Source organism: Lactuca sativa, chromosome 2 (genome assembly GCF_002870075.4).
Source record: "Lactuca sativa cultivar Salinas chromosome 2, Lsat_Salinas_v11, whole genome shotgun sequence".
NCBI classification, from domain to species: domain Eukaryota; kingdom Viridiplantae; phylum Streptophyta; class Magnoliopsida; order Asterales; family Asteraceae; genus Lactuca; species Lactuca sativa.
Genome location: NC_056624.2, coordinates 203240044 through 203251880, shown reverse-complemented (window position 1 = coordinate 203251880; position 11837 = coordinate 203240044).

The following is an 11837-nucleotide window of genomic DNA, read 5'->3' as shown; positions in this document are numbered from 1 at the left end:
TTATACAACTCATTTAAAATATAAATATAAATTATTATGTATAAAAAAACTTAAAGTATAAATCACCTCTTTTTACTATTAGTTTATATCATTTCTATTTAGTATCAGGGATAATAACTTAAAAGGGTAATATATTATTCGATTTGTAAACATGTGGTTACTGAGTTTTTTTTTTGTCCATATTTACCCACTTCAACTTGTTAAAATGTACACATTCAGTCCTTATGACCAGCTACTCCAGGTTAGCCGGTAAAAATGACTTCACTGGATAATATCTTTGTACACATTTAGTCCTTAATATTTTTGAACATATTTAGTCCTTAATATTTTTTTTTTGTTGCAAAATAAGTCATTTTTGTTTTTTTGTATGAATTCAATACTTATACATGATTTCTTTAGGTTTTTCTCACAACATCTTACGTGAGACAATCATTAATGAGGTGTTTGGGGCTTTGAGGCTTATGTCTATCGCGATCTCGACTACTTGGTTGCTTAGGTCATGTGTTCTGAACGTCATAACTTCTTCATACGATCTCAGATTTTAACGATCTTTATATTCATGCGTTCGTATTTTAGTCTACTACAACTTTCGTTTAGATTACTCTCGTTAAAAAGTAATATTTACTTACGATCTTTATATCCATACGTGTTTTATGAATGTATGTATGGATGTTTTTTTATAAAATCGTAAGTAAAAATATATTACATTTTAATGGGAGTAATCTTAAAGAAAGTTGTAGTAGACTCAAAAACTGAATACGTGGTTATAAATATCGTTTTATATCGTATAAAGATGTTATGACGTTCAGAACAGAAGACCTAAGCCAAACCACAAGACCTACGCAACCAAACAGTCGAGATCGCGATGGACATAAGCATTAACAGCCCCAAACACCTCATCAATGATTGTCCTACGTAAGATGTCGTAAGAAAAACCTAAAGAAATCATTCATAAGTATTGAATGAGTACAAAAAAAAGAGTTATTTTGCAACAAAAAAATATTAAGGACTAAACAAAAATATTAAGGACTAAATATGTACAAAAATATTAAGGACTAAATGTGTACAAAATGAGAAATATATTACCCTATTAAGTCATTTTTCACGGTTAACCTTGACTGGACTGAATGTGTATAGCTTAACAAGTTGAAGGGTTAAATGTTGACGAAAAAAACTCAGTGACCAAATGTGTACAAATTGAAAAATATATTATCATTTTAAGTCAATATCCCTTAGTATTATCCTTTATGTAAATTTTATGGTTCGTAGAAATACAACTTAAGAAAAAGAAAATAATATCGATGCCAGTACATCCTTTATCTATGACCTAAGTATAATGTAGTTATATCCCTTAAAAACAAATCACAAAAGAAAAAAAAAAGTTAAATAATATGTCTAATTTTATCATTCAGTTTTCAAGAAAAAAATAGTTCAATAGTGTCATCACATATCATAATCAAAAACCAATATCTCAATAACCAAAACAAGTCATAAGAAAACAACATCAGAGTACAACTCTCAAAGATCTCATGTGCGGAAGATCATAGTGTGATGAGTTGTGATCATGTCGGCTCCTTTACTTTCGAAGAAGAAGTACTTGAAATAAAAACTGAAAACCGTAAGCACGAAGCTTAGTGAGTTCCCCCATCATACCACATAACAACATACTGTCAGGCATATCTGGGTGCCCAACCTACCCTGTCAGTCATATCTGGGTGCCGGGCCTACCATGTCAAGCATATTTGGGTGCTCGACCTACCTTTTCATGTATATATCTGGGTGCCCGACCTACCATCCGGTGTAATTCAACCAGTTATGGGGTCTATTTCGCCCCCAACCTACCCTCTCAGGCATATATGGGTGCCCAACCTACCTTGCCAGGCATATATGGATGCCCAACCTACCCTGCCAAGCATATCTAGGTGCTCAACCTACTGTCACACCCCAAAACCGGAACGGCGGAAACGTTCTGGGGTGGATGACGTCATGTCAAGTATCACAGCATATGCAATATAGTAATCAAAGTACAACAACCATTGCATTAATAGTAATAGTTTTACATAGGTTACATTTCATAGAGACATCAAAGTAATACAGAAACTAATATAGATGCAGCTCGGTTCTAGGCTGACTTCGCAAAAGCTCCGGAGATGTACCTGTCTATCGTTGACCTGAGAATACAAGTTATTTTGAAAGCGAGTATCAGCATTTTTATAAATGTTGGTGAGTTCATAAGTATTTAGTGTCATTTGTATAAATACGCATTTTATTCAGAATAACTTTATGTAAGATAGTAATTTAGAATCTACGGTGTATTAGCGTCCTTTCCAAAAAATCCTATATTTTCTAAATAAAAGTAGTCTTCTATCAAGACTCGACAGACTTATGTTTGAAGAAGTAATTTTTCCCAAGATACTAACATTACCAAAATACGGTATTGACTTTAAAGAAAATATGGGAATATCACTAGTAAAAATACTAAGGGAAAAATAACATATGCCTCAGTAGTAATACTGCTGACTAAGGCAAAGGAAATCATAGACTCCAGGAGAATATCGAATGAATGATATGCCTGGCTCAGTCTAACAAAAGGAAGCACAGACTCCAGACAGTATCGAATGAACGACACAGCTAGCAAAGTCTAAAACAAGAAAATACAGACTCCAGACAGTATCAAATGAACGATACAGCTAGCAAAGTCTAAAACAAGGAAATACAGACTCCAGACAGTATCAAATGAACGATACAACTAGCAAAGTCTAAAACAAGGAAATACAGACTCCAGACAGTATCAAATGAACGATATAGCTAGCAAAGTCTAAAACAAGTAAATACAATGATAATTCTTGTTACCTTAAGGCCATGAATTATAAGGTAAACATGGAGATACTCGTAACCATACTGATTGACAATAGAGTACTTGACGCCCTATAAGCGTCGGAATGAATGTGACATTTGTCACCCCTTGGCTTGGTCGGCCGGGGACTGTAGCTAGCAGTCAGGGTGTGGGAGTGTCAGTCTCGTATAGATCTATACACACAATGCCCGCTCTCCCTCCAGGAGACTCTGGTTACCAACTTGACATCGGGTAAATCCGTTTCCAGAAGATGCATCTCATATTCTGAATTCTATTAGAGGTGCTGGACTAATGATATAGACTCACGAATGAACTGAGTCCTTTGGAATTCTCGTACTAGAAAGAGTAAATAGAATCTCCAGTCTATTCCTATAATAGTTACTTGTGTCTCTGGTCTATGAACGATAACTGGAAGGATGCCCTTGCTACCCAAGGGAAATGAACTGGTCGATGGAAACCTTTATGTCTATACATGTATATATGATATATAACTAATGTTTAAACGACCTTTGGACGGATAACCGATACCCACCAGACCACATCCCAACGAGGAAAAGGAAATAGGGCGAACTAGCCTTCCTAAGTCTTTTAAACATTATTTATATAACTATACAAATACAGACATGCATTTAACGAAATAAAAGCATAGAAGAAAACTCTGATGAAAACTTTGGAAAACCTTTACACATAAGAAATTTACGACTCAATGTCAGTTTGTAAAACAAGTTTTGAAAATCTTTGGAATCCTTTGAAAAACCTTTTGTAACAACTTTGAAAATGATTTTTATAAAACAGATTAAGTGAAGAAAACCTTTGGAAAACCTTTAACAAGAGTTGAAAGCGAGATTGGAACATCTTAAGCTGGATAAAACAGTTATCATGCAAAAATCTATTTTGCTATATAGTTATTAATCACATGTGATTTATATAATAAATGTATAGATCAACTTGTATTCCCCCTTATAAAAGCAGTTAAAATCATTTAAAAGGTTAATTTAGGGGTATGAACTCACCTGCTGTAAGTGGATCGGATGGAGGTGTCGATTGGGTGCTCGGTGTCAAGTGAAGACTTTAACACACTTAGTGACCTAGTAACATATGAAGGCATATGTTTACATACAATTAGTGTTTATAATACTAATTAAACACGTATAAGCGTCCTAGTGTGCGGAAAACACTTTGGTCAAGTGCCAGGAGGCTATTTGGTTGAAATAAGGGAGTGTATGGCCTAGTTAGGGAGTTTACTCTTCAAGAGTAAACTCTTTATGGAGATTTCAGCCCTAAGACCATATCCCCATGAGTTTACGGCCTTAAACTCATGGGTCGTGTGTTTTTGGATGCTAAAAGGTCTTATATCACTTGTAGAGTTTGGCTAGGTTCACATTTAGGGCATAGGAAAGGGTTAAGGCTCCAAATGGACTATTTAAGGGAGTTCACGGCTGTAAACCTAGAGTTTACGGCCGTAAACTCTCACTTGGTCATTTCCTTCATGAATTAAGGTCTTAAATGCGAGAATATAGGGTTCTATGCATTATTCCTAGCCATATGGGGAAGTTAGGGCATCATTTGGCTTCATTAAGGGAGTTTACGGCCCATGTACCAATCCTTGGGGGGTTTATGGCCGTAAACTCCTAGGTCCTTGGTTTTTTTAAAGGTACTACTTCATTTGTGGTTGATTCTAGACATTTACCCAAGCCTTAGGAGGTGTTTAAGGGCAAATTTAACACCTTAAAAGGTGTTCACGGCTCATGAAGAGGGGTTTACGGTCCAAGAGTGTTCTTGGGCTGTAAACTCATGTTTACTCTCCATATGATAAGGTTTTGGTGTTCTAAGCTCTTATGTGCAAGTCCACAAGTCATATCTAAGCCCTAGGAGTGATTTAGAAGGGTTTTGGGGCTTCAAAAACCCCACTTATGGGTGTTTGCGGTCCAAGAGTGTTCTTGGGCCATAAACACAAGATTTTGCCACTTTTGGATGTCTTAAACACAAATTTGCATGTTAAATGAGCTAAACAACAAGTTAGGGTAGATCACTTACTAGTTTGGGGCTTGAAAGAGGCGTTTTTGGATCAAAGGCAACTTGTAGAAAGAGAGAGTAGAGAGAGGGTGGAAAGTTTCAAATGGAGTCCACTCACCCTTATATAGGGTTTGAGTTTGTGGCTCGGAGGAAATCTACCCAATACTGACGTTAAACGGGGCTTTTGGTCGCACCCGATTAAATGGTCGTAATTTGACTTGGTTGTAACTAAAATTTTTCAAGGGAATATTGAGGGTGTTTCTAATTTGTTTCAACCCTAATGAAGTCATAATAAAAGTCCCAATTTAATTAACCTAATGCAAAAGGTTAACGGACAATTTAATAAAGCGAGCTTTATTAATGGAAGAAGAGGTTAAAATAACGGGATAAATTTCGGGTTGTCACACCTACCCTCCAGTTTATCTCAACCGGTTATGGGGTCTATTTTACCCCTACCACTACCACATAATAACATAGCATATAAGCACATAAATCTCAGCAGATAGTGGCATACTAGATAATTATTACGCATACAATTATCTTTAAACAACTACTAATGGTCCATCATTGGAGCCTTCGACCCACTCATACAGGGAAGGTAACTCACCTCAAAAACTGGAAGTACCTGAACAGTCTCCCGCTCTGAATATTAAACCAACTCAATCTCATACACAAAAGATTTTCCTAATTACTCTTTCATAATCATAACCCCTTAAGGGTCAACTTTGGTCCAAGTCAAAGTCAAATTCAAATTCAACGCTCCGAGTTGACTCCACTTGTCGAGTTTGCCCTTCAACTTGTCGAGTTCCCAAGAATCACAGAGTCGTGAAATCGTGATCCAACTTGTCGAGTTTTCCTCCAACTCGCCAATTTCTCCCTTTTCATTAGAATCGCGACTCCTCAGTACAACTCGTCGAGTCCTTCTGTGAACTTGCCAAGTTCTTTAGTCTGTTAACTCTTCTTAATGCTTTAAGCCATTATTCTTTAGATCTACACCCTATACTTCAGATCCAGACTGAAAATACCTCTAGAAGGGTAAAGTTTCAAACTTTACCCATTAATATCTTTCTTAAAGAGATTAAGCTCAAACCCTAACCCAAAAGGCCAAAGTCGTAATTCAAACACCACCAAAACTACAAGATAGACCATGAGGTCATAGATCTGGACTCTAGGGACTGAAAGATCACATAAAGTTCTAGCTTTCTCTACATGTATGGACATTAGAAGCTCCAAAAGGCCAAAATGATGGTCTAAAGGTTGCATGGGACTTCCATGGCCATAAAGTTGGCACTTTTATGCCATGAAAACCCTTCAAGACCCTAGATCTGAAGTGTTAACTCATTTGGGACGTCTAACTCCCAAGGACCATGATATTTGGGTCAAAACCAAGTGAAATAACCTAAAAAGGAGATCTACTCAACTACAAGGCAAGGTTCAAGCTTTATACCAGAAAAGTGTTGTGGATGAGGCAAGGATTCTGGATATATAAGCTCCTTCTTGAGTCTTCATGTTTTTCCTTCTTCCAATGGCTTCAATACACACCAAAAACACACAGAATGGCTCACAAACTTTGACAAATGCCGTAGGGTTTCGAGACTTAGGATTAGGACAGTGGAGGCTGGGAAATGAGGCCAACATGAAAGGTCTAAGGTGTTTAAATAAGGTGCAAACACCGGAAATTAGGGTTTCATATCTGTCAGCCTACTCGTCGAGTTGAGGCCTTCTAAGTCGTCGAGTAGGTCACTTAAAATATGCGGCCCTTACGATCTCTACTCGATGAGTTTGGGGCTCCCAACTCGTCGAGTTTCTCTATAAAATAGCATAAATTATAAGTTAAATACATATCAGGAACCATGCGTTACATCATTTAAAAAATGGTGATGTGACAATTAAAACGACGTTCTTTTGAAAGAAATAAAATAATTGAACATTCAAATTCGTAGATGTCATATGCGTAACTGTAGAAAAATTAGACTATTTTGATGAATTATCTAATATTTGACTATATTTTTTAAAATTAACTGATTACATCAAAGCTATTTGTCTTTTTACTATATATATATATATATATATATATATATATATATATATATATATATATATATATATATATATATATATATATATATAAAATACTAACTGATTTAATAAATAAAATTACATCACAAAATAAGCCATCATTCTTCTCATTCTCCCTAAACCCTTACACATTTCGGTCGACTCATCTGTCTCTCTAGTCGTTGACGCTTAAATGCGACCTACCCTTTATGTCATGTTACTAGTCACCATGTTTACTCCATCACTTGTCACTACCTCTACATCTGGTGACAATATATCGCTTCATTTCCTCCACTCAGCTAATCGTTCTCTTTCCGATATCGATCACCTCTTCTAATCGTTATCCTCAAATGATAGCTCAAGGTACCAACATCCCCACTTCTCTTCATATTTGATGTATTGCCCATCCATTCTAGCACTTTCCAACATGTACATCACCTCCCCTAGCATTCCCGACGGTGGCCTCACTAACATCGCCACAATATATATATATATATATATATATATATATATATATATATATATATATATATATATATATATATATATATATAACCCATCATTCTTCTCAGTCTCCCTAAACCCTTATACATTTCGGTCGGCTCATCTATCTCTCTAGTCGCTGACGCTCAAATGCGACCTACCCTTTATGTCATGTTACCACTCACCATGTTTACTCCATCACTTGCAACTACCTCTACATTTGGTGACAATATTTCGCTTTATTTCCTCTACTCACCTAATCGTTCTCTTTCCAATATCGATAACCTCTCCTAATCTTTATCCTCAAATGATAGCTCAAGGCACCAACATCCCCATTTCTATTCATATTTGATGTGTTGCCCATCCCTTCTAGAACTTCCCAACATGTACATCACCTCCCTTATCATTCCGGACGATGGCCCCACCAACATCACCACAATATATATATATATATATATATATATATATATATATATATATATATATATATATATATATATATATATATATATATATATATATATATATGCATTTGTGGTTCAATTTCAGCAATAATTCTGATTAGGTTTAAATGATTTTCAAGTTTTGAACAATTGGATTTAAGATCAATTTTTAGATTTGAAATTAAGTTCAAACTTTAAACAATTGGGGGTGAAATCAATTTCAAGTTTTAAATAATAAGATCTGATATCAATTTCTGGTTTTGATAACTAGATTTGACATTGATTTTTGGGTTTGAATTGGGAGTTCAATTTGGTTATGTTTTCAGGTTAGATATTTAAATGTGATGTTATTGGATGACAACTTCAGGTTGTGGTGTTGGAGGACGTTATATTTAAGTAATGGTGGATGGCAACTTTAGGTGGTAGATTATAAGTTTGGGTGGTGGATGACAATTTTAAGTGGTATTGGTTGCGTTCTCAGGAAGACAAGAAAATGCCACCAATGAGTTCAATAGTGAGGTTTGTTGGGCTTGATGATCCAATTTATTTAATTAATAATGATAATAAATAATCTAAAAAAAATAAAGACCCAAAGATAAGTAATTTTGTTATTTAAGAGAGTTGAATAGACGGTAACTAGGAAAATGATCAAAGTTGGTGTATTTGCCAACCATGAGGATATGTAGTATAAAATTTCCAAAACTATGACAAAACCTATGGAAATGTGTATACCACAAGAACTAAAACTACAAAAACTATGAGTAAATTACCATTTTGGTGCCCCAAAGTTTGTATATATATATATATATATATATATATATATATATATATATATATATATATATATATATATATATATATATATATATATATATATATGTACAGTTTAAGTTCAAGTTTTCAGAATTTGATATGGTTGGTCTTTATAGTACTAAAATCCATCGAGGTTTGTCCCTAAAGCTAATTTCATTAACTCATATTCGTTAAATACCTATAAAATGATCATTATACCTAGTAATTTTATTTTCTCTGTTGTATTGGCATTTGTATCGACATTTTTAATGATTTGAGGGGCTATTTCTATAAAAATACTATGAACAAGCCCTTAAAGGCTTTATGGTTGTCGATGTACCATTTTGTCTTTAGCACATTCTCACGGTCTCCCATCTTAGCATCTCCAATGTCGGCGCTAGAACCATCGCCTCTAACTGTCATCCTTTCATCCTCTAACTGGAGCCTCTTCCAACCTTCACATCTAGTGTCGACTATCTTCCTCGCATTCGTCGGTGTCCCAATCAACACCCTTGTGCTCTCTTCACTGCCTCATCTCCTTCGACTGCATCTTTGTCTCTTGTAGTTGTAAGACCGATTGGCTACTGCAACCATTTTCGAGATACATCCCTCTTTTGTTGTCCTCATCTCACATGCCCCTCTTCCTCTTTCCTTTCGGTTCTGATTTACGCTTAGGGTTAGCTCAGGAATCTTATTTGATTTTGATTAGATTTGTCCTTCCCGATTTTAATTAATTTGTAAGTTAGGATTTTAATTTGGGAAATATGCATAAAAGTCCTTACATTTTGGCTCTATTGACAAACAACACACCACTAGTTTTTTTTTTTGGCCACTAAACCGGCTATTACTTTCAATTTGGCTCAATCTTTAGGTTACCGCAAACAATATCAGGTTTCGATGGTTAAATCGTAAACAAAATATCAAGGACGGCATTTTTGTCAATATGCCAAAATATAGGTATTTTTTTCAATGCATAATAATTTCTAACCTTAAGTCTTATATATATATATATATATATATATATATATATATATATATATATATATATATATATATATATATATATATATATATATATATAAAAGATTAGGAGGGTGTTTAGGATTTCATTTTGAACCTAAAAATGATTTTTAGGCAAAATGACTTATTGATTGTGGTGAGAAAATAATCTTTTTAAAAAGTGTTTGGATTAAATGTTACGGTGGAAAAAATCAATAAGTTGTTTTTTTTTTTTTAAATTGTCTTGTCTTAACTTATACAATTTAATTTTTACGACTCAAAAAGTTTTAAGAAGTTTTGAAAAGTTAGAAATCCTAACATGTTGAAATCTATTATTATTTTTTTTGTTAAAACACCTTCTAAATTATAACCTATTATCGTTGAAACAAACATTACAATTTGTGTGATTTTTAATATATGATAATAAACAAATATATTTTAATTGTACTTCTATTTAATAAAATATAAAAACCGATTAAAATGTAAAAATATATTGTTATGAAATGTATATATCACTTTTTGACGATGAAACTAAATCAAAATTTAATATGAAATGTACATCCATATACAAGTACTTGGTTGAAAAAATGCATTAATACATCCGTAGATCGATAGAATGCAAAACAATTTTGTCCACATTACGATTACTCAACAATAAGTATTCTTAGTTTATATAGAATATAGATATACCACATTGATACAAACATGCCTAAGATTTTAAAAACCCAAACAACAAGCGTCATACGATATTCTTTCTCTCTTGAGTTTTCATATTGGTTACCAATGTCAATAGTGGTTACATAATTGTCTAAGAACCTATTTATGCAACAAACAAACAAAATTCATCTGCAGATCATCTTCCCTTTAATCGTGTATTTTCAACCAACTATTTGTCATATGGATGTATTTCTTATCAAATTTTGTTTAGTTTCATCATAAGAAGTTGACGATATATGTCATAACAATATATTTTTATATTTTAATAGGTTTTTATATTTTATTAAATAGAAGTATAGTTAAAAAAATTATATTTATTTATTATCATATATTAAAAATCAAACAAATTGTAATGGTTGTTTAGCGAAAATATATGGTAATTTAATCTTAAAATAGATAAAATATGAGGTTAAAAATTATTATGCATTGAAAAAAAAAAGATTACCTATATTTTGGTTTATTGACAAAAAAGTGAATCTTGATATTTTGTTTACAAATTTAACCATCATCACATGCTATTGTTTGCCGTAATCAAAATTGAGTCAAATTACAAAATAAATAAATCAGTGGTGACTTTTTTGTTAATAGAACCATAAAATAGAGACTTTTATGAATATTTGGAAATTACTTTTAGATTAGATATTACAATTTAGTGGCGGTGAAGGTATTGGTGGTGGTGGTTATTGGTGACCATGGTGATTTGTGACGCGGCAGTGGTGGATTCGATGACAATAATGGTGAATTTGATGGCGGTTGGTGGAGTCAATGACAAAATTATTTTTATTAATTAGAATTATATTTAATAATTCGAATAAATAAAATAAGAAAAGTGAAGGATAGAAAGAATGCCATCATCATTTGACACAACTTAGAGACATTGATAGTAAATGCCTAAAAACTTACTCAAAAAACAAAAAAAAAAAAAAAAAAACTTGATTTAATTGATTTGAAGAAAATAAGAAATTAGTTTTATTGATAATACTAGGAGGTGAGGGGGTGTTATAACAAATGGAGGATATAATAGACAATCCATATTGAAGATGGGTTAATTAGGTTATAACAAACCACCTCAAAATTGATGCCACCCATGATATCATCATCAAGCAACTGAAACAGCAACACCATAATGCTCGATTGACTTTCGTGAGTCTTCATCGCACTTACAAAGTGGATTTTCCCTATTACGGTTGATAATATGGACAACCAATGATTCACCTTTAAATGCTTCATATTTCAGGTTGCATTATTCACCTTTTTTATTTTATAAAGATGTAAATATAGTAACAATTATTGATAATTTACACTGTGATCAACAGTATAAACTTGATGTACATTTACAAACAGATATGAGGGTCGGTCTAAACAATCATATACTTAAAGCTTTTGCAAAATTTACTGCCACCGTACATAACTCATTGATGATAGTATACCAAATATGGTGGAGCATCGGTCAATTGGAGGTCAGAAGGGCC